Raw genomic sequence first — 21,018 nt, 5'->3', positions numbered from 1 at the left:
GGCCAGATGCTCATCTCTTTTAGAATAACCAAGATCTCTCTGGGTATTACCTATATCCACAGGTGGTGTCTTACAGGTGATTTGCATGCTTCGTAAAAACATAATTTATAGGAATGATAAAATTTTATGTGATGTATGAGACCCGTTAAATGTGTGAGGGAACCAGCAGGGTTCATGGATCCCTCTGCCGTCTCTGATTTGGCCAATCAGCAGTTGGCCCTTCAGGAAAGGCTGGTCTGAGCATTGTCCTGGGCCTGGTGTGATGGTCCCAGCCTCATGTGGATGAACCAGACAAAGTGCCAGGGATCTGGGGGAGGAGGGGAGACAAAAGGAAGACCCACAGAATCCCAAGGCCAGGGTGTGACTGAGTTGCAAACCCTGGGGCATTGTGGAAGGCTTCCTGGAGGCAGTGGCACTGCCGAGGACTCGTGACATTGGACGGGATTTAAGCAGAGGAAGGTTGGCGTTGCGTGGCCGTCCCAGTGATTGCAGGGGTGGGAATGGAATGTGGGTCTCCGGAGTGGAGAAAAGAAGGGAGCCTGGCATTCTGACAGTTCTTTCTTCTCAGGGAACTGAAGCCTTAGGCAGGGCTGGTCAGAAACTCTGCATACCCGGGACACAGGATTTGAAGGCAGGAATTCGGAAATCCTTGTCGTCCGTGGCTGGCCTGTGCCATGAGACATGCCCCTTGTCAGTGCCAGAGACCCCATATCTGACAGCAGGAGGAACGGGATTCTGGTTGAGGAAGAGGGAAGCAGAGGAGGCCTTGCGACTGCCTCCCAAGGCCCTGAGCATTGTGTTATGAGGAATACTCCGTTTGTAAAGGGAAGTGGGACACGGGTCTACGCCCACAGAAGGTGAACTGGGGTCATGTACCAGAATCTCTACAGGCAGATAATGGGACTAGCCGTTTCTCAGCCCTGCAGATAAAAGTTTATGGAATCTTTTGACAAAAGAGAGAGAGAGAGACAGAAGGTCAAGCACCCTGTGACTCTCTCGCGGAAGCAGGAAGAGACAAGATCGTTGCCCTTCCGGCATGTTCTCTTGGTTTTCACGCAAACTCTTTTAGGTCTGCCCTCCCTGTTCAGAAGCCTCAGCAGCACGCTGGAGCCCTTTCCTCCTGTGTCCCCGTATAGCCACTCATTTCCGACACTGCTCCCCAGTATATGCCACAGACCCTCAAACCTACATGTCCAGAATGAGCTCATCACCTTCACCTGAGCCTGTTCCTGTCCTGGGCTCTCAGCTCACAGGTGACCTCGCTGGCCCCTATGCCCGAAACAGAGGCATTTTTCTGTCTCCTTTGTCCCTCACCCCCACATTCAATCACCAAGCCCTGCCCCTTTGCCCCCCCAAATCTCTGGAATTCCCCCACCCACTTTTCTATCCACCATCACTAGCAAAGACATCATGTCTTACCTTGTCCCTTGCATGGCTTAACCGCCTCCTTATGAGGCCATGGTCACTCTGCTAGACAATCCTTCACACCGCCCAGCAGCAATCTTCCCCACTCACATCCGGCCCCCTGTCTCTCGCTTGCATAAAACTCTTCATTTGTTCCCTGGTCACCTACAGCATCAAGTCCTAGGCCCTGGGCCTGGCATTCAAGGCCTTTCAGACTTGGCTCTGCTGCTTTTTGCGGTATATTCTCCAGCAGTCATCCCCAGTTGCCTGTTCTGTGCCAATGTCACAGGTATTTGCCTGATAACCCCGTGTTGTTTCACTCCCTTTGGCTTTTCCAAGTGTAATTGACTCTCCCTAGACATGACATCCCAATATGTCTCTCTGGAAAACTCCTATTCATCCTTCAAAACCAACTCCTGTGACACCACCTCTCTGAAGGACACCCTGACTTGCTTCATACATAAGCATTCTGCCCTCTCTACCGTCTGTGCATTAGCACGTGTTGTACCTCACTGGGATTATCTGTTTGCACATCCGTTCCCACTGTAGTCTGTGATGTCCTTAAGGGCAGGGGCCAAATCTCTCTCTCTCTTTTCCTCTTTTTTTTTCTCCCTTCCCTCCTTTCTGTCCTTCCTCCCCTCCCTCCCTCTCTCTTCTCCCCCTCTTCTCTTTTTCTTCCTCCTCCTCCTCCAGTCTTAACCTTTCAGCCGTCAGCTCTTTCCTGAGTGCCAGCCGACATGCCAGCTCTGCTCTGAAGTTTGTGCATTCACACAGAGCTGTGTCCTTGACAAGGTCCTACATCAATAGATTCCACAGTCCCCTTGGGATGTGAACTGTAACTAGGAGTTATAGCCAGGCAATCTCACAGAAGAAGTGCCCTGAAGAAAGCAGAGTCGGGCGTTGCACCTAGAGCAACTGTCAGGTGCAGCGGGGTGGGGTGGAGGAGGTGTCTCCTAAAGAGGAACCATTTGGGCCTGAATGACAAGAGGGGTTTGGCTGTGCAAGGAAGCAAGACAGCGCTCAAGGGAGACAGAACTGCTTGCTCAAAGGCCTTGTGGTGGGAATGAGCTTGGTGCATGGAAAGAAAGAGTAGGCTGGTAAGGCCCAAGAGAAGTGAGCAGGGGAAGTAGATACAGCCTTGGGAGGTGGCCGGCAGCGGACTTTTATGCATTGGTACTGGAAGGGGGCGGGCAGTGGGCGGGATAAGGGCGTGATAGGGGCGTCTCTATAGGCGTGGCCGGGTAAGTTTTGATCTCTTCGGCTTGACGTCACCTGGCGCATGCTCGGTTGATCTGCATCTTCCCGGGCGCGGGCTGCATTTTCCCGCGCGCGGGAAAGTTGGTGAGGAAGAACCCGGAAGCAACATGGATTGTGCCTTCTTGTTCACCTTCCTCCATCTTGTCCTTTCTCCCTCACCCAAACAGTGAGGGCACAGGTCATTCCTAAATCCCTGCCTGTGTCTTGTGAGCCCTCAGTTAAATTGGGATCCCAGGACCAGAGCCACTAGCTATCCCGCCCTAAGGGGACGAGAAGGAGAGCCAGGCATGGCTGTCTGCAGTGTGCCTCTCTCGGATACTTCTTTGACCTGGTGGACAGCCCAGCGCCTAGCTGTCTGGCCGTGATCAAGGTGTCCCTCGCACGAAAACTTGTTTATTCTGACAAATGCCTTGGTGGTTGCTGTGTCCAGCGAATGCCCGCTTGACCATCGCTTTGAGCTGGGAGCTTGTGTTATACCCTGAGTCCCGGGAAAAACCTGCTGGGGCAGCCCCCGGTTCTTCCTTTCTTCTCTGCAGTTGGGGTTCTCTGTGTTCAGGGATTACCCAAACCACGGCTTTCTCTGGAGACCAGTGGCGGCAAAGCGTTCTCTTCTGCTCCTGCCAAGTCGTCCCCATTCAGCTCAAGGCCTGCGGCATTCCTTGGAGACTTCTGCTCACTGCTGTTGGAGGAAGATGCCGACTCAGGCCAGATTCCATCTTGGGGTGCGTGCCCTTGGGCTTCCTCCACCCCACACATTCCTTCTGCAGCTTTGTGCGTGGTTACTCCTGCCTGTCATTCAGGCTTTGGCTCAGACAAGAGAACTTTTTTGGTAGATGCATAGCTTTAAATTTAAAAATTTTTTTTTTTATTTTTTAAATGTAGTATTTTGGATTCAGGGGATACATGTGCATGTGCATCACATGGTATATTGTGTGATACTGAGGTTTTGGCTTCTATTGATCCTGCCACCCAAAGAGTGAACATAGTCCTCAGCAGGAAGTTTTTTAGCCCTTGCGCCCATCCCTCCCTCTCCCCTTCTGGAGCCTCCTGTATCTGTTGTTCCCATCTTTGTGTCATGTGTACTCAATGTTTAGCTCCCAATTATAAGTGAGAATTTGTGGGATTTGGTTTTCTGTTTCTGTGTTAATTTGCCTAGGATAATGGCCTCCAGCTGCATCCATGTTGCTGCAAAGGACATGAGTTCGTTCTTTTTCATGGCTGCATAGTATTCCATGATATATATGTATGACATTTTCTTTATCCAGTCCACTGTCAATGGACACCTGGGTTGATTCCACATCTTTGCTATTGTAATGAGTGCTGCAATGAATATCTGCATGAGATGAGGAGACCTTCCTGATTACCTTTTCTTTTTCCTTTTTTTTTTTTTTTTTTTTGAGATGGACTCTCACTCTGTAGCCCAGGCTGGAGTGCAGTGGTACAATCTTGGCTCACTGCAACCTCCACCTCCTGAGTTCAAGTGATTCTCCTGCCTCAGCCTCCAGAGTAGCTGGGATTACAGGCACACACCACCACACCTGGCTAATTTTTGTATTTTTAGTAGAGATGGGGTTTCACTATGTTGTCCAGCCTGGTTTTGAACTCCTGGCCTCAAGTGATCTGCCTGCCTCAGCCTCCCAAAGTGCTGGGATTATAGGCACCTGTCACCATGCCCGGCTAATTTTTATATTTTTAGTAGAGATAGGATTTCACCCTCTTGGGCAGGCTGGTTTTGAACTCCTGACCTCAAATGATCCTCCTGTCATGCGTGTCCGTGTGAAGAGACCACCAAACAGGCTTTGTGTGAGCAACATGGCTGTTTATTTTACCTGAGTGCAGGCGGGCTGAGTCCGAAAAGAGAGTCAGTGAAGGGAGATGAGGGTGGGGCCGTTTTATAGGATTTGGGAAGGTAAAGGAAAATTACAGTCAAAGAGGGGTTGTTCTCTGGCAGGCAGGAGTAGGGGTTACAAGGTGCTCAGTGGGGGAGCTTTTTGAGCCAGGATGAGCCAGGAAAAGGAATTTCACAAGATAATATCATTGCTTAAGGCAAGGACCGGCCATTTTCACTTCTTTAGTGGTGGAATGTCATCGGTTAAGGCGAGGCAGGGCATTTGCACTTCTTTTGTGATTCTTCAGTTACTTCAGGCCAGCTGTGCGTATACGTGCAAATCACAGGGGATGCGATGGCTTGGCTTGGGCTCAGAGGTCTGACACCTCCCACCTCGGCCATCCAAAGTGATGGGATTACAGGCGTGGGCCTTTTCTGAGTGGCACTCTCTATGCTCTTTATCCCCTTGCCTTGTGTTATTTTCCTCCCTGACTCTTCCATCCAAGCTTGGAGGATCCACCATTAAAATGCAGACTGCTTGAGGGCAGAGTCGTGTCTCTTCTGTTTACCGCTGTTACTTATCTCCAGGGCCCAGAACAGTGTCCAGCACATAGTAGTGCTCAGCAAACATTTTCTGAGTGAATGATGGTGCTTTTCCTTTTTTTCCCCCCTTTTTAGTGATGAATATGCATGGATTTCTCATCAAAGAGGAGATTGTGTGAAACCCACAGAGCGCTTGACTCTGGCGTGGCTCAGAACTCATTATCTTCCAGCAGCAAGTTGAGAAATTCTTGGACAGAGATTTAAACAAACGCTCAAGTTGCCGCTTTGACCTGACTAACCTTCCGGTGAGTTGAGAGTCATAAACCATTATTGTCTCTGCAGGCGGGGAGTACTGCGGGCGCCTCTTGGCACCTGGCGCCTCTGTCTGAATTAGTAGCTCATTCTCTCTATCTGATGCTGGGCCAGGAATGGGAGAGTTGACACTTCCCTGTGTGAGCCTGCTCTGGCATCTTTAATGGTGTTCTGTGACCACAGAGACACACTCAGAATCAGAGAATCTGAAGGCATTTGTTGGTTTGGTTTTAGAGCCCAGAAAAACCAGTGAATGAAAAAGACAGGCCCAGGATGGTGTGTGGGCCAACTGGGAGGGCCCAGACCATTGCCCAGGACCCGACTCCTCACCTGGTGTTTTCTCATTGCTCTGGGCTGGGAGCAATGACCCTGGCCCCACAAAACTCGGTTTGTGCCTCCCCAGTATGCCTGTAACAGGGCCAGGGCTATCTTTCCCCTGTTTTCACTGCCCCTCCCTTAGGTGGGCTAGCTGGATGGTGTAAGATGATTCCCCATTCTCAGAGTTTCTGTGCTCATCTCTGCCACTTGGCAGCTGTGGCTTTTCATGAAATTTATGCAGGAGATGTTTTTTTAGTCGTAGTCAAATACACAAAACATAAAATTGACAATATTAACCATTTTTTTTTTTGAGATGGAGTTTTGCTCTTGTTGCCTAGGCTGAAGTGTAATGGTGCAATCTTGGCTCACTGCAACCTCCGCCTCCCGGGTTCAAGCGATTCTCCTGCCTCGGACTCTCAAGTAGCTGGGCTCACTGGCATGCGCCACCACACTTGGCTAATTTTTTTGTATTTTTAGTAGAAACAGGGTTTCCCCATGTTGGCCAGGCTGGTTTCAAACTCCTGACCTCAACTGATCTGCCCACCTTGGCCTCCCAAAGTGCCAGGATTACAGGCATAAGCCACCACGACCGGCCTCAAGATACATTTTCATTGGGATGTCAAACCTCTAGATTTCCCCAGTTGATGAAGAAGACCTTAGTGGGTTTAGGCACTCAGAAACTTCAGAGAAAATTCCTTCAGTTTCTTTTTGTGTGCTAGGAAGAACTTTCACACTTCCTGTGGGGCATGAGTTAACCAGGAGCTGTCTGGTGCTCCTTGGTTGCCACTGGGCATGGTGCCCTGGCATTCAGAGAAGACGGCATGAGGACTAGAGGAGTCAGGAGGGAAGGCAGGGTTCTCTTGGACTGGGGTTACCTGCAGGTGAGGGCTTTGAGCCCAGGAAAGCTCCTCTTGTGCCTCTGAGCTGCCTCTTACACCATCCAACTAGCCCACCTGAGGGAGGGGCAGTGAAAACAGGGAAAAGATAGCCCTGGCCCTGTTACAGGCATACTGGGGAGGCACAAACTGAGTTTTGTGGGACCAGGGTCATGGCTCAGCCTAAAGCTGGGGCCAATTCACGTATCAGGATTTATCCACGTGGAATTAGCCCTTGACATTGCAGACCTGCCTCAGGCAAAGAAGATGAATGCCAGAGGACAGAGAGGGCCTTTTTTCCCTCCTGCATGTCTCAGTGGATAGAAAGGGCAAAGAGAAGAAAACCCTGGCCTGCTAACAGGTGGGCGAGATGGCAGGCAAGGCGGCTTCAGCCTCACAGGGAGGCCGGTCCTGCCCTGGGTTCAGTACTTTATTTGTTGTCAAGAGACTTCAGGTGCATTAGTGACTCCTTGATATTAAATGCCTGCTAATTAGCAACAACTGCAATTTGCCTCGCTTGGGGGCATTGACACCTGGGCTGGGAGCTCTCTGTCCCGGGGGAGAGAGGAGGGCATTAGAGAAAGCCACAGGCCGGTGGGGGAAGTGTGCCAAGAAATAGTGCCCTGGTGGCTGAGGTGTCCTGTACCATCAGGACTAGCACGGTGACGTTTCCAATTCCAGCTCTGACGTTTGCAAGCAGTGTGCACTTGGGGGAAGTGCCTTCTCTCTGAAACTGGTTATCATCTCTGATATAGGCCTTGTACCTCATAGAGCTGCTACAGCCTTAGATGAGATGATGCCTGCAGAGCTCGGCACAGAGCAGGCTTATTGAAACCCTCAATGGCTAGCTGAGCGCTGTGTTTGAGGAAGTTGTAAGAAAGTAGCAAATCTGGTGTTTCTCCTTCATGTCTATCCTGCCTCAGTTTCTCTTGGTGACCTTCTTTGAATGTACTGATGGCTGCCTCGGTGGCCAGTCTTTACCTTGGGGCCTTACCCCACTCTCGGTCTTGGTCCCACTAGTTTGAAGAATACTTGGCTGGGAAAAATACTTTTCTGATCATTAGGCCAAAGGTCCAGGGCACTAGGGAAGTCTGTGTGGCTCTTTTGGGGGTGGGGGACTGGGGGTGGAGAGGGTGCTGGCAGAGGGAAAGAGAGATCTGAGTCTGGTGGGGCTTCTTGGAAAATGTGAGCTCTGAGCCTCCGTTTGAATTCCCAAGGTCTATCCACAAGGATACCGCCATGTCAACTTTTTTTTTTTTTTTTTAAATTTTAAGTTCTGGGATACACGTGCAGAACGTGCAGGTTTGTTACATAGGTATACATGTGCCATGGTGGTTTGCTGCACCCATCAACCCGTCATCTAGGTTTTAAGCCCCGCATGCATTAGGTATTTGTCCTGATGCTCTCCCTCCCCTTGCCCCACACCCCCTACAGGTCTCAGTGTGTGATGTTCCCCTCCCTGTGTCCATGTGTTCTCACTGTTCAACTCTCACTTATGAGTGAGAACATGCGGTGTTTGGTTTTCTGTTCCTGTGTTAGTTTGCTGAGAATGATGGCTTCCAGCTTCATCCATGTCCCTACAAAGGACATAAATTAATTCTTTTTTATGGTTGCATAATATTCCATGGTGTATATGTGCCACATTTTCTTTATCCAGTCTATCATTGATGGACATTTGGGTTGGTTCCACATCTTTGCTATTGTAAATAGTGCTGCAATAAACATACATGTGCATGTGTCTTTATAGTAGAATGATTTATAATCCCTTGGGTATATACCCAGTAATGGGATTGCTGAGTGAAATGGTATTTCTGGTTCTAGATCCTTGAGGAATCACCACACTGTCTTCCACAATAATTGAACTATTAACGAAAGGTCTGAATGAAGGTGGTAGCAAGAGAAACCTTGGTGCACAGGGTTTCACCATCTCTCTGACACCTTTCTCTCCACTCCAGGCTCTGATTTGATCCTCATAATAGGCCTGTGAGGTGAGTGTGAAGGAAACGTGGAGGAATTTGTTGTTCAAATAAGTGGAGGTAGCTCCTGTCCCTATGGACGCCTTATAGTTCAACTCTGCATCTGTCTATCAGCCACACAGCATCTTTCCAATAGATTCCTTTTTGCCTTAAGTTAGAGGAGCTTCTATGGCTTGACAAACACACACACACACACCCTCCCCCGCCAGGTTAACTGACAACCAATAATGGAAAATCATGCGACTATAGTAAGAGTCTTACTCCACTTGTAGCCACAGGGTTGGGACTGCAAAAACCAAACTCAGGGGTGGAGATTGCTGTCGCTGCCTTATCATGTCTCACGAGACTTCATGTGAAGGACAGGATTTCAGATGGCATCCACTAACAGCAGGAGCAAATCTTGGAGGGTCTGGAGACATCATCATACCCACATTAACTGCCCTGTCTTGACCTGTTTATTGGTCTTTACTACCAGCTTTGAATAGACCCCAGAGCATGAAGAAGTTCTTTAGTTTTCTGTCGTTGCTGTATCGAATTACCATAAACTCATTGGCTTAAAGCAACACATATTTGTTACCACACAGCTCTGTAGGTCAGAAGTCTGACCTAAGCCTCCAGGGGCGAAAATAAAGGTCTGGGCAGAGCTGTGTTCCTTTCTGAAGGCTCTAGGTGAGAATCTGTTTTCTTGCCCTTTTCCAGTCCTGGAAACTTCCCATATTCTGGCTTGTGGCTCCCTTCCATCTTCAAAGCCAGCAATAACCAGTGGAATCTTGATCACCTCACCTCACCTCACCTCACCTCTCACCTCTCACCTCGACCTCACCTCACCTCTCACCTATCACCTGTCACCTCTCACCTCCCACCTCACCTCCACGTCACCTCACCTCACCCTGCCTCTTCTCTTTTGCCTTCCTTTTCCATATGCAAGGATCCTTGTGATTATATTGGGCTCACCTGGATGATCTTCCTATTTTGAGGTCGGTTGATTAGCAATCTTAATTCCGTCTGCTTCCTTAATTCCCCTGTGGCGTGTAACTAATGTATTCACAGGTTCTGGGGATTAGAATGTGAGTATCTTGAGGGTAGGGTGGGGACGGAGAGGTGTTCATCTCCCTAACAGTTCTCCAGCTGTTCCAGGCTGGAGCTAAGGTATTAAATACTTTGTCATTTGGCCTTTTGGGATACTCTATGGTGACTTGGGTAAGCCCTGATTTGAAAAATCACAGTGAAGCTCCTTAAATGTTGGAGCATTAGCAAGTACTTAAACTTCTTTTGTGAAAGGGAAGCTGAATGTCTAGTCAGGGAAGGTAGATAACCATACAATCTGAGCTATTTAGGGGTTATTGATTGATTTAGCCATGAGGTTAGCTTTTCCCAACAACACTCCATCAAAGAGAAGTGCTGCATATGGAAACAAAACTTCTCAAACAGGTCTTGGATAAGGTATCCCTGAAGACCTGCATAGGGCCTATGAATGGGTTCAGCAATGTGGGGCAAACGAGTTCTGGAAATCACTGCTATCGATTCTGATTTGCCAGCAGTAGCAGCTAACTTGATGCCTCTGGTTCTAAAGAACTTGGAAAGGTCTGAGATCTTACCCTACAAGCTATTCAGTTTGTTACAGTTTCATAAATGCTGGCAGAAGACATGAGACTCCTGGATCAGAGAAAAAAGACTGTTGCTCACAGCAGGCACAGCAGACAGCTTGAGCTTCATGTTTGCATCAGCTGTCCTTATCCCCAAGTTCCATGAGGTGATGCAAAATGGCCCAGCTGGACGCTGCATATGCAGTAGGTTTGTGTCTCAGAGAAGGAACCCAAGCTTAGGAAACTCCAATGTTTTGTAATGAGCTGCAAGCAAACCTGCTTCATCCTTTTCCTCAGAGGGAAACATTCTTTTTATTAGCCTGGACAGTGATCAAATCTTCCCTCTTTTCTGGAGGGAGATGCTATATCTTCTAAGGCTGTTTTCTGTACAAGCATCCTTGAAAAGATAGTGTGGTACAAAAGCTGTCAACGTCTCTGCTCAGAAGGCCTGCAGAAGTGTGGGAGACCCACGGAAAATGTCTGGTATGGTCATAATAATGGTATACAATGCTTTCAGAGTCCACTCGCGCCTGGCCCTGTTCATTCAACTCATTTAATCCTTAGTAGATTCTATTATCATTCCCATTTAAAAGGTGAAAGAAAATTGAAGGCACAGAGAAGTGGATCCACAGATGGCAGATCTGGGAGTAGAGTAGAGATCTGGGTACAGCCCAAAGTTGTACCATGTTCTGACGGGACCAGCCAGCCACGTGGTGGCAGCCTGCTTCCCTAGTGAGCAGTTTTCATTATGGAAGCGGCTACAATGGGACCTCCCCGGAATACACACCGATTTGCAATTTGGGCTTGTTTTTCTCTGCCTCCACGCCTTTGCTGGCCATAACCACCACTTATGAACTTAGTGAATGGCTTTTTTTTTTTTTTTAGGTGGAGTTTCGCTCTTGTTGCCTAGGTTGGAGTGCAGTGGCGCAATCTCAGCTCATTGCAACCTCTGCCTCCCGGGTTCAAGCGATTCTCCTGCCTCAGCCTCCCGAGTAGCTGAGATTACAGGCATGCACCACCATACCTGGCTAATTTTGTATTTTTAGTAGAGATGAGGTTTCTCCACGTTGGTTAGGCTGTTCTCAAACTCCTGACCTCAGGTGATCCACCCACCTCGGTCTCTCAAAGTGCTGGGATTACAAGTGTGAGCCACCGCACCTGACCCGTGAATGACTTTTGTAGTACATAGCATCTTGTACAGATCACCTTCCATTTAAAGAGTTATATTACAACGAAAGACAGGGGTCCATGGACTGAGGCCTACGAGTCTCACTGTACCCCATTTTCAACAAGAAGCTGCCTCTAAAAAGATTTGAATGGTCTGTTGAAAAACCAGCTGTAATAACAGTCCCAGCTGGAGATGATAGCTCATAACCTTGGGATGGTGTCTTGCAGGGTGTGAAATATATTCTGAACCAACACCCAATATATAGTGTAGAGGGGGTGTCCCCACCAAGGGTCCTCCTTCATCGTATGCCTTCACTTCCCTCATATATAGATAAGTTTTAGTTCCTGAGGGAGAGTTGCTTCCAGCAAAAATCACAATCAAATTCCATTCCATTGGAACCCCAGATTGTCCCCTGGTTATCATTAGAGGGGAATTTGGTGTCTCCTATGTTGATTGCTCTGTGGAAGGACGGATTGAGGGATTTTGCTCTGCAAATGAGGCTCAAATGGAAACCCCCCTCTTTCTGCCACTATACCCAGGGATAAAGTTAACGGGTGCCGCAGGCAGATCAGCAAAGGAGAAGACACCGAAGGATGCAATATTTGTATTGATTTAGCAGGTGAGGAACCCTGGTCAACTAAGGCACATAAGCGAGGGGAATTAGGAAGGATGAGCATAGGCGAGAAAGTCGTAAATATGAGCTTTGTCATGTGACTTAAGGCAGAAATGAAGGCTATGGCCTTTACTTGTATTTTTTTATTTGTTTTCTGCTAAAATGTTAAGATGTATCTTTTCTCTTCTTATTCATATCTGTAAGGTATATAAATGTAGTGAAACTTCCTATTGTGTTCAGAGGTGGCAGAGTATCGAAACAGAAGGATTATGATAAAACCTGAAAAAGAAGGGACATTTTCCAGAGATCCTAGACTTTATTTTATTTTTTGAGACAGAGTCTTGCTCTATCATCCAGGCTGGAGTGCTGTGGCGCCATCTCAGCTCACTGCAACATCTGCGTCTTGGGTTCAAGTGATTCTCCTGCCTCAGTTTCCCGAATAGCTTAGACTACACATGCCTGCTGCTATGCCTGGCTGATTTTTGTATTTTTAGTAGAGACAGGGTTTCGCCATGTTGGCCAGGCTGGTGTCGAACTCCTGACTTCAAGTGATCTGGCCGGCTCTGCCTGCCAAAGTACTGGGATTATAGGTGTGGGCTTCTGTGCCCGGCCAGATCCTACATTTTAAAGCTGGACACAGCATTGGGTTTTCATCTTTTAAAGGAGGGAGGGAGGTATTGTGTTTTTGGCCAACCATGAAGTGGTTATTTAAATGCAGTTCCTCCAAGATCTTTTTTTTTTTTTTAATTTTGAGATGGAGTCTCACTCTTGTTGCCCAGGCTGGAGTGCAATGGCATGATCTTGGTTCTGCAACCTCTGCCTTCTGGGTTCAACAGATTCTCCTGCCTCAGCCTCCTGAGTAGCTGAGACTACAGGCATGTGCCACCACGCCCGGCTAATTTTTTGTATTTTTAGTAGAGACGGGGGTTTCACCATGTTGGCCAGGCTGGTCTCGAACTCCCAACCTCAGGTGAACCACCTGCCTTGGCCTCCCAAAGTGCTGGGATTACAGGAGTGAGCCACCGCACCTGGCTCCAAGATCTTAATATTAGTAAAAATTGCTGTGTGTGTGTGTGTGCACATGCATGTGCATGCATGTAAAGTGGTAAGCCAAAGACAAATGTAGTGAATATCTGGTTATGGCCCACCCAATATCCTCCTCCCTTCTTCTGTCAACAGCATTTGGGGGAAATTGCCCATCCCCAACTCTGTATTCTCCTGAGGGAGCTGCCAATCACAGCCCGGGACCATAACTAACCCTCTTCACCTTCATGCTCAGTGATCTGAAGACTAAGACACCATTGTCCAGGGCCCGGGGTGTCTGAGAGGTGTGACTGTGTCCCAGAGGACTGGCTCTCCGCTAAGATTAGACTGAATGACCCACACTGAAGCCAGGGATGCAGTAGGAACCTGGTGTCTCATTCAGAGGCAGCCAGCTTGGGCGAAGCATAATTTATAATATTCTGTGTAAATATTTTATGCAGTTTCAGGTTACCTTCTAGGAATGAAGAAATCAAACCCTTTCTGAATCAAATGAAAGTCAGCTTTATTCTAAAGATTCATTTGAAATATTGGAAAATTCCCCAACAAATGCACTTTTAGCCACTAAGGAAAACAGTATAATGGTTCACTGAAAAATTAAAAATAGAATTACCACGTGATCCACCGATTCCCCTTCTGGGTGTATGACTGAGAGCACTGCGAGTGGGGTCTCGAGGAGATATTTGCACACCCATGTTCATTGTGACGTTATTCACAATAGCCACAAGGTGGAAGTAACCTGTGTCCACTGACAGATGAATGGCTAAACAAAATAAGATATATGCATAAACTGGAATATTATTCAGCCATACAGAGGAAAGAAATTTTGGCCGGGCGCGGTGACTCACGCCTGTAGTCCCAGCACTTTGGGAGGCCGAGGCGGGTGGATCACCTGAGGTCAGGAGTTCGAGACCAGCCTGGCTAACATGGTAAAACCCCATTTCTACTAAAAATACAAAAAATTAGCTGGGTGTGGTGGTGGGCGCCTGCAATCCCAGCTACTCGGGAGGCTGAGGCAGGAGAATCGCTTGAACCTGGGAGATGGAGGTTGCAGTGAGCCAAGATCAAGCCACTGCACTCCGACTTGGGCAACAAGAGTGAAACTCCGTCTCAAAAAAAAAAAAAGGAAAAATAAAGGAAAAAAATTTTGACTCGTGCTATACAACATGGATGAAACTTGAGCATACCATGCTAAGTGAAATAAGCTATTCACAAAAGGACAAATACTGTATGATTCCACTTACATGTGGTCTCTAGAGTAGTTAAATTCAGAGACAAAAAGTAGAAAGGTGGTTGTCAAAGGGGAGAGAGGATGGGGAGTGATTGTTTAATAGGTACAGAGTTTCAATTTGGCAAGATGAAAAGCATTCTGGAGACAGATGGTGGTGAGGGTGGCACAGCAGCGTGAATGTACTTAATACCAGAGAACTGTACACTTAAAAATGGTCACAATGGTAAATTTTATGTTAGGTATATTCCACCGCTTTAAATAAATAAAAGAAATGGGCCAGGCGTGGTGGCTTATGCCTGTAATCCCAGCACTTTGGGAGGCCGAGGTGGGCAGATCACTTGAGGTTAGAAGTTTGAGACCAGCCTGGCCAACATCGCAAAAACCCATCTCTACTAAAAATTGAAAAAATTATTCAGGCGTGGTGGCACATGCTTGTAATCCCAGCTACTAGGGAGGCTGAGGCAGGAGAATCACTTGAACCCGGGAGGTGGAGGTTGCAGTGACAGACCTACACTAAGGGACAGATTTTCTAGGAAATTGGGATTGGCGCGAAGGTGTAATGTTGATGATGCTGAGTTGGTTTTAAACACCTTATGAAATCTGTGTATCGGGCTTAAGCTCTGATCCTGCTCAGTGAGGCTGATGTTTGCAGAGAACACTGGGCCATCTCCTGCTCTGTTCCTGCTCCAAATCACACATGCTGAAACTTTTGCCTGCCCAAAACGATGCTGGGATTCTTGGACCCACAGGGCTTTCTGCCTTGGCGGAGGCCTTTGGGGAGCAGGTGACACCATTCTATGTAACAGGGCTGCTTCCAGGCAGGGTGAGGCAGGGTAAGGTGGACTGCAGGCCATTGGGCTTTTGACCTGGCTGTGCCTGCATGGGCACTGTGGGAAGTGCCTGGGGAGCCACTCTGAGCAGTAGGAACCTGTTTTTCTCCCTTTACAGCATTTCTGGCTTGGTCTCTCACCTCCAGTGTGGGCTATTGTGGAAGCTGGACTTGAAGGACCAACTTGACTATCAGCTTGCGGAGTGACCGTACCAAGTCCTTTATCCCAGTGGGCCTTGCCTTCCTGTTTATAAAATGGGAGAGAACAGTGAATCTAGTCTGGTGTGAATCAGAGCAGGGGCAGTGTGGATGGCGGGGAGAGGATGAAGAGCAGGAACCAGTGGAAGTAGAATTGGATGCGACTCTTAATTCACAAATGCAGGAATAAAAGGAATATTACAATTCTTAATTTTATTCTAAATCCACCTAAGTCTGACTGAGTCCATATCTCACCGAGAGGGTGGGAGAGTCCGCTTCATTCATCGACAGGCTCCTCCTCCTCCCCATTTCTTGGGCTCCATGAAGATTTCAGGAGTTTAAGGGGCACCTGGAAAATAGGCTAGGTGTTTAATTTCTAGGTCATTACGGCAATTGTCACAGAATCCTCATTTCCCAGTGTGGTCCCTGGAAGTCCAGCAGCTTTCTGATTCCCTTGGGGGCTGAGAATTTTTGCCACGGCTGGGAAATGTTAGCATCCAACTTTGCAAGGACAGCACGCAGGAGGAGGAGCAGGGGTGGAGGAGTCCTCTCCAGGACGCGCCTAGCACATGGGACACAGCTCCCAGCTACTCCAGAATCTCCAAGGGCTTTCCTATTTCCAGTCTGGTAGAAACCGGCCCCAAACCTCTTGTCACTTCCCAAAGCCATTCTTTCTTTCCCTGTCAGAAGTATCAAGCACAACCTCATCAAACAGTTGAGGATTTTACAAAAGTCTGGAAAGACCTTTGACTTCAGGCAGTTTCTGTATTCTGACCAGCCAAAATAAAAAATAAAAAAATAAAAAGTGTCTCTAAGACAGGGAATTGCACAAGAAGAAAAAGACAAGAAAGAAAAGGATTAAGGGCCTGAAACTGGGATAGAGAGAAGAAATACAGAGAGAATGACACCAATTCATATCTCAGATAAGTTTTTTCTAATCTGCATGAGCTCTTAGCAGATCGTGATCAGCATCACAAAGAGAGAGAGAGAGAGTAGTGTAGAAAATATCAGAGTACCTCCCACATAGCGAGCGTGTGGGTTGTTTTGTACATTGAGAGGAGTGTTCTGAGCTGGTCATAGTTGAAAAAGTTGATCCTGGCAAAGATGAAGGGGGTGGGGCAGGCATCTGTATTACAAACAAAACTCACAGGTGAATCTAATGTACCGCTCAGGCTGCGAACCTCTGGTTTAGACACTGATCAGACGACAGTGTGGGGAACCAAAATGTTGGTATTTTTAGCCTGCCTAAAGCCATTCAGCAAAAGACAGACTCTGATGGAGGTGGAGGCAGGTGGTGAGGGCAGATAATGAGTTTGAAGGGGGAATGTGTTTGTCAGAGCACAATGGAAATACGTGGAAAGCATTGGTCGCCCTTGAAACACCTGCAAAGGGCAGCTGTGCTGGATGCTGGGTGGGGAAGGAGCCATCAGGGGAAGTTTTGACCTCCGAAGGGACAGGAAGAGCAGCCAAGAGAAGCCCCAGGACAGGTCTCTCTTGTTTCAGATGCAGGCGCAACAGCTGAATTCGGGGCTTGAGTTTCTCTCCTTGGCTTTGACAACCTACATATCGGACATTTGAAACAGCACTGCCCGCTGTCATCCGCTCCCACCGCTCACCTGGAAGCTTATCTTTATTCCTGCACTGATTTCTCTCTGTCAGCTCATCATGAAGACAGATGCGTCGGGGTAGTCAACACTGGGTGTTCTTCGCAGATGTTCCGCCTTGCGAGGCCTGACTGCTCCCTGAAGGCGCTGTATCTGGTTCAGATAAGATAAGAAGCTTCCTGATTCAGTGGAGGAACAGCTGAAATCAGCAGCACCATCTTGACCGTGATTAGTGGGAAGGAGTTGGGGATGGGGGTGGAAGTGATTCACTTGGAAAAGGAACGATTATTTCTGAAGATGAGTTTGAACTTGCCGACATGTCCACAGCTGGGGGTGTCGAGATGCCAGGGATAGATGGACTCTTTGCTCTTTGCAGAAGCTGAGTGCTTAGGGAGTCAGGAAAAGTTCACGTTCTGAAAATAGACCAGGTGTACTAACAGTGATTGCTTTATCCATTAGGGGTCTTTCCATTTCCAGTGACAGAAATTCCAGACCATACATATTCAGCCAACAAGCACAGATTTATTGTCATATAATCGCAGTGTCAGAGTTAGGCGTGGCCACGGGCTGAGCCCATTGTGGGTGGATTATGGCTCAGGGCCTCCCTGGCAGTCTTCGTGAGTGAGCTCAAGAAAGGCTGCATGGAGGTTGTGACTGTGAAAAATACAGACTGAGGATCCCAGTTTCAAATCCTGCCTTTGCCACTCATGAGCTGGCTGACGTGGGGGCAGGTCCTTTAGTTGCATTGACCCTCAGTTGTGTTTTCTATAAAATAGGGACAGCGCTGTTGACAGGATAAATGAGAGATGGCATGGAAAGCCCTCTGCACACAGCTGGAGCTCATTAAATGTTAGTACTTGTAGAGGATAATGGTTGTTTTCCTCTTCAGCACCCACACACGCCCTCCTGCCTGGTCTCCTGGCAACAGTTTCAATTCTGTTTATGCGTTGCCCCTCCCTCGGTCTCAGTCATGTGCCAGGATGCAGCATACAACCCAGCCTAATACCAGTTAGTATGTTGCATTATCTGGGCCTTCGTGATTGACTCATGGATGTCTCCTGACCAAAGCTTGTCCCATCAGAGAGAACATCATGATTTTGCTGTGAATGTCAGGACAAAGATGTGGAAGTATTTCCTCCAGCGTACTGGATTTGAGCCTAGAAGTATATGGCCCCAGGAGCTTCTAGTGGTCATTTGTCAGCCACAAGGGAAGTGCTCAAGTGAGAAAGAAATCCACACAGAGAGAAAAATGAAGACATGAAGAGAGACAGAGCAGTTGCTGGTGACATAATTCAAACCCTTGATCAGCCCATGCCTGATGCTTGATTCAGACTCTTTGGTTATATGGCAATCAATTTTCTTTTTTGTCTTAATGAGTTTATTCTGGATTGTCTGTCACTTACAACTGAAAACAATAAACTTGATTGGAGATCTGTTTCCTGGAAGCATAAAAGAGATTCTTCAAAAAGCCCAAGCTTCTTTTCCTCAGTCCTATTTGGCAGCTAAGAAATTAGGTCCCAATTGTTGCATGTGACTAATTCCTTCCTTCTGTGCATGAGGCTTCTTGTACCTTGTGTAGGTTTGCTAAAAGTAAAAGAAATTGTTCCAACCACCTGTCACATCAAGAAGAGATGAATTACCTTTAACTAAAAGAACCTCTGCTACCACAGGAAAATTACATTTATGAGCCATACGGAGGGTCCTAGCTGCTTGGCTGCCATCCCAGGTCACCCTGTCATCACATCCTTGGAATGAACAAGGTTTTCTTTGTGGCCATTGCCATCCAGGCATCCTGGATCCCTCTGAAGCGCAGGCAGGAAAGAGGCTCAGAGGCTGCAAGGTACTGGCCTTGGTCCTTGGTGTTGCATCTGACCCGGTCTAATTGTGGCTTGGTTTGATGGTTTCTGGGTACGAGAGGCTGACATTCAAGATGATCCCTTGCTACTCGGCCATTGTTCAGTCTAAAGAAGATACCCCTTTGCTCTTCCAAAATGTAGAGGGAGGCTGTGCCCCCAGCCACCTGCTGGACTGCAAGCATACAAGAAAGATTGGGCTTGATTGCCACCCAAGTTGCATGTCTGACGGGCATCACAAATGGAATGGAAATGAGGGCACTACTCGGGAATGGAGATAAGCAAGGACGGTCCATGGGCGTTTGGGGTAACAGCAGTCTCTTCCCTTTTGTCTCTGAGAAACTGCCCTTTACGTTGTTAGGGCTAAGAAGCAGAGCTGTTGTTCTGCCTGCAGAGACCCACTGCTTAAGGCCAAAGGAAGGATGGAAGTGCTCTGCTGGCCATTCCGAAGGCTAGGACCAGGTGTGTGTGAGCAGGTATGTGGGATGTTCACAGCGTGCACTGGGAAAGTGTTTTGGGATTGTTACTCTATCTTATTAGAAATCACTATGTGGGGCCGGGCGCGGTGGCTCACACCTGTAATCCCAGCACTTTGGGAGACCGAGGCAGGCAGATCATGAGATCAGGAGATGGAGACCATCCTGGCTAACATGGTGAAACCCCATCTCTACTAAAAATACAAAAAATTAGCTGGGCATGGTGGCGGGCGCCTGTAGTCCCAGCTACTCAGGAGGCTGAGGCAGGAGAATGGCGTGAACCTGGGAGGCGGAGCTTGCAGTGAGCCGAGATAGCACCACTGCACTATAGACTGGGCGACAGAGTGAGACTCTGTCTCAAAAAAAAAAAAAAAAAGAAAAGAAAGAAATAACTGTGGGCCGGGCACGGTGGCTCAGATCTGTAATCCCAGCATTTTGGGAGGCCGAGGCGGACGGATCACAATGTCAGGAGATCAAGACCATCCTGACTAACACAGTGAAAACCTGTCTGTACTAAAAATACAAAAAAACTAGCCGGACGTGGTGGCACGTGCCTGTAGTCCCAGCTACTCAGGAGGCTGAGGCAGGAGAATCGCTTGACCCGGGTGGCAGAGGTTGCAGGGAGCCGAGATTGCGCCACCGCACTCCAGCCTGGGCTACAGAGCCAGACTCTGTCTCAAAAAAAAAAAAAAAGGAAAGAAATCACTAGTTGAAACTTTACTCCCTTATATCAGAACATGTGGGTTCATGTCCTTATTTTGGGGGGTGCTAAAAACAAAGATAACTTAGGCATGTGAGAGTTATGTTCTGGCCTTCCACACATTTTCCCCTCGCTGCTGTTCAAATTATTGTGGGTCTTGATGGGTCCATATGTCTGTAGCACAGTCAGGTCTCTGCATGTTAGGAAACATGCAGGCCTCAGTTTCCCAAATGGATTATTTATTCCATAATTTGCATAATGAGGTAATTTTTTTATTATTAAGTATTGTATTTTTGTCCTTAGTAATTGATAAGGTTTGGCTGTGTCCCCACCCAAATCTTCTCTTGAATTCCCACATGTTGTGGGAGGGACCCAGTGGGAGGTAATTGAATCATGGGGGCAAGTCTTTCCATGCTGTTCTCATAATAGTGAATAAGTCTCACAAGATCTCATGGTTTTAAAAAGAGGGGTTCCCCCGCACAAGCTCTCTCTCTTTACCTGCTGCCATCCATGTAAGACATGCCTTGCTTCTCCTTGCCTTCCACCATGATTGTGAGGCTTTCCCAGCCACATGAAACTGTAAGTCCAGTTAAACCTCTTTCTTTGGTAAATTGCAGTCTCAGGTATGTCTTTATCAGCAGCATGAAAACGAATGAATGAATACAGTAATTCCTAGTTTGAATTGTCTCAGAGTTTGTGTATTAAGACAGCCAGGCCTAGTGGGTCAGCTCATAGAGTTTCTTTGGTAGTATGGAAGGGGTTCCTCTTCTTCAATCAGGCTAGTGCCCAGGAAGAAGAGGATTTGATGTAGGGGAAGGCTTTGCCAGTGAGAAAAGAAGCTGAAGCTCATCTCTTCCATCCTGGAGAAGGGTGGAGAGGAGAGGGATGGAGGGGGAGCAAGGAGATCACATGCCAGAGTCTTTGTGCCCTTTCAGGGACATGTACCTAACCTGACAATGCTGAAGAAAGATTCATAGAGATTGGAGAGCTTAAGAAGATGAAATCGGGGGCACTATTCCCCTGTGCACTGTCAGAGGGATGATTTAGTTCTGAAGGCATAGCCCAGTCTCTGGCTCAGAGACAGGCCACTGTAGACTAGGAAAGAAGGTATAGCTTCGGCTGTGAGTGAGCCCTGATAGATGAGCCTGGGGAGGTACCCTGGGCCCCCATGGCCTGTGAGTGCTGTGTGTGCTGTGCAGGGAACCA

At 47.9% G+C, this 21,018-nt stretch overlaps 4 protein-coding genes across 7 annotated transcripts in view; 2 read left to right on the top strand and 2 right to left on the bottom strand.

Moving 5' to 3' along the window:
• The window catches only part of DERL2 (derlin 2), a 434,214-nt gene extending 430,788 nt beyond the window's left edge, over positions 1–3,426 (bottom strand). The window contains exon 1 of the mRNA XM_050765435.1: positions 3,408–3,426. The gene's annotated coding sequence lies outside the window, so the exon portion shown is untranslated. The remainder of the gene's footprint in view (positions 1–3,407) is intronic.
• TXNDC17 (thioredoxin domain containing 17) overlaps positions 1–21,018 on the top strand; it is a 997,418-nt gene that overhangs the window by 283,145 nt on the left and 693,255 nt on the right. Inside the window, exon 1 of one of the 3 annotated variants that reach the window (XM_050765562.1) lies at positions 15,296–15,299. The exons of the other annotated variants lie outside the window; for them this stretch is intronic. The gene's annotated coding sequence lies outside the window, so the exon portion shown is untranslated. Of the gene's footprint in view, positions 1–15,295; positions 15,300–21,018 lie in introns of those variants that run through there. 3 annotated transcript variants of the gene reach the window in all.
• Positions 1–21,018, bottom strand: part of LOC126939805 (uncharacterized) — a 910,157-nt gene that overhangs the window by 405,032 nt on the left and 484,107 nt on the right. The gene's annotated exons all lie outside the window — the stretch shown is intronic.
• WSCD1 (WSC domain containing 1) overlaps positions 1–21,018 on the top strand; it is a 392,253-nt gene that overhangs the window by 195,290 nt on the left and 175,945 nt on the right. The window contains exon 6 of the mRNA XM_050765322.1: positions 5,168–5,337. The gene's annotated coding sequence lies outside the window, so the exon portion shown is untranslated. The remainder of the gene's footprint in view (positions 1–5,167; positions 5,338–21,018) is intronic.

This window comes from Macaca thibetana, chromosome 16 (assembly GCF_024542745.1).
Source record: "Macaca thibetana thibetana isolate TM-01 chromosome 16, ASM2454274v1, whole genome shotgun sequence".
In the NCBI taxonomy this organism is placed as follows: Eukaryota; Metazoa; Chordata; class Mammalia; order Primates; family Cercopithecidae; genus Macaca; species Macaca thibetana.
Note: the sequence above shows the minus strand (reverse complement) of the source record. Positions and strands in the feature narration are given on the sequence as shown.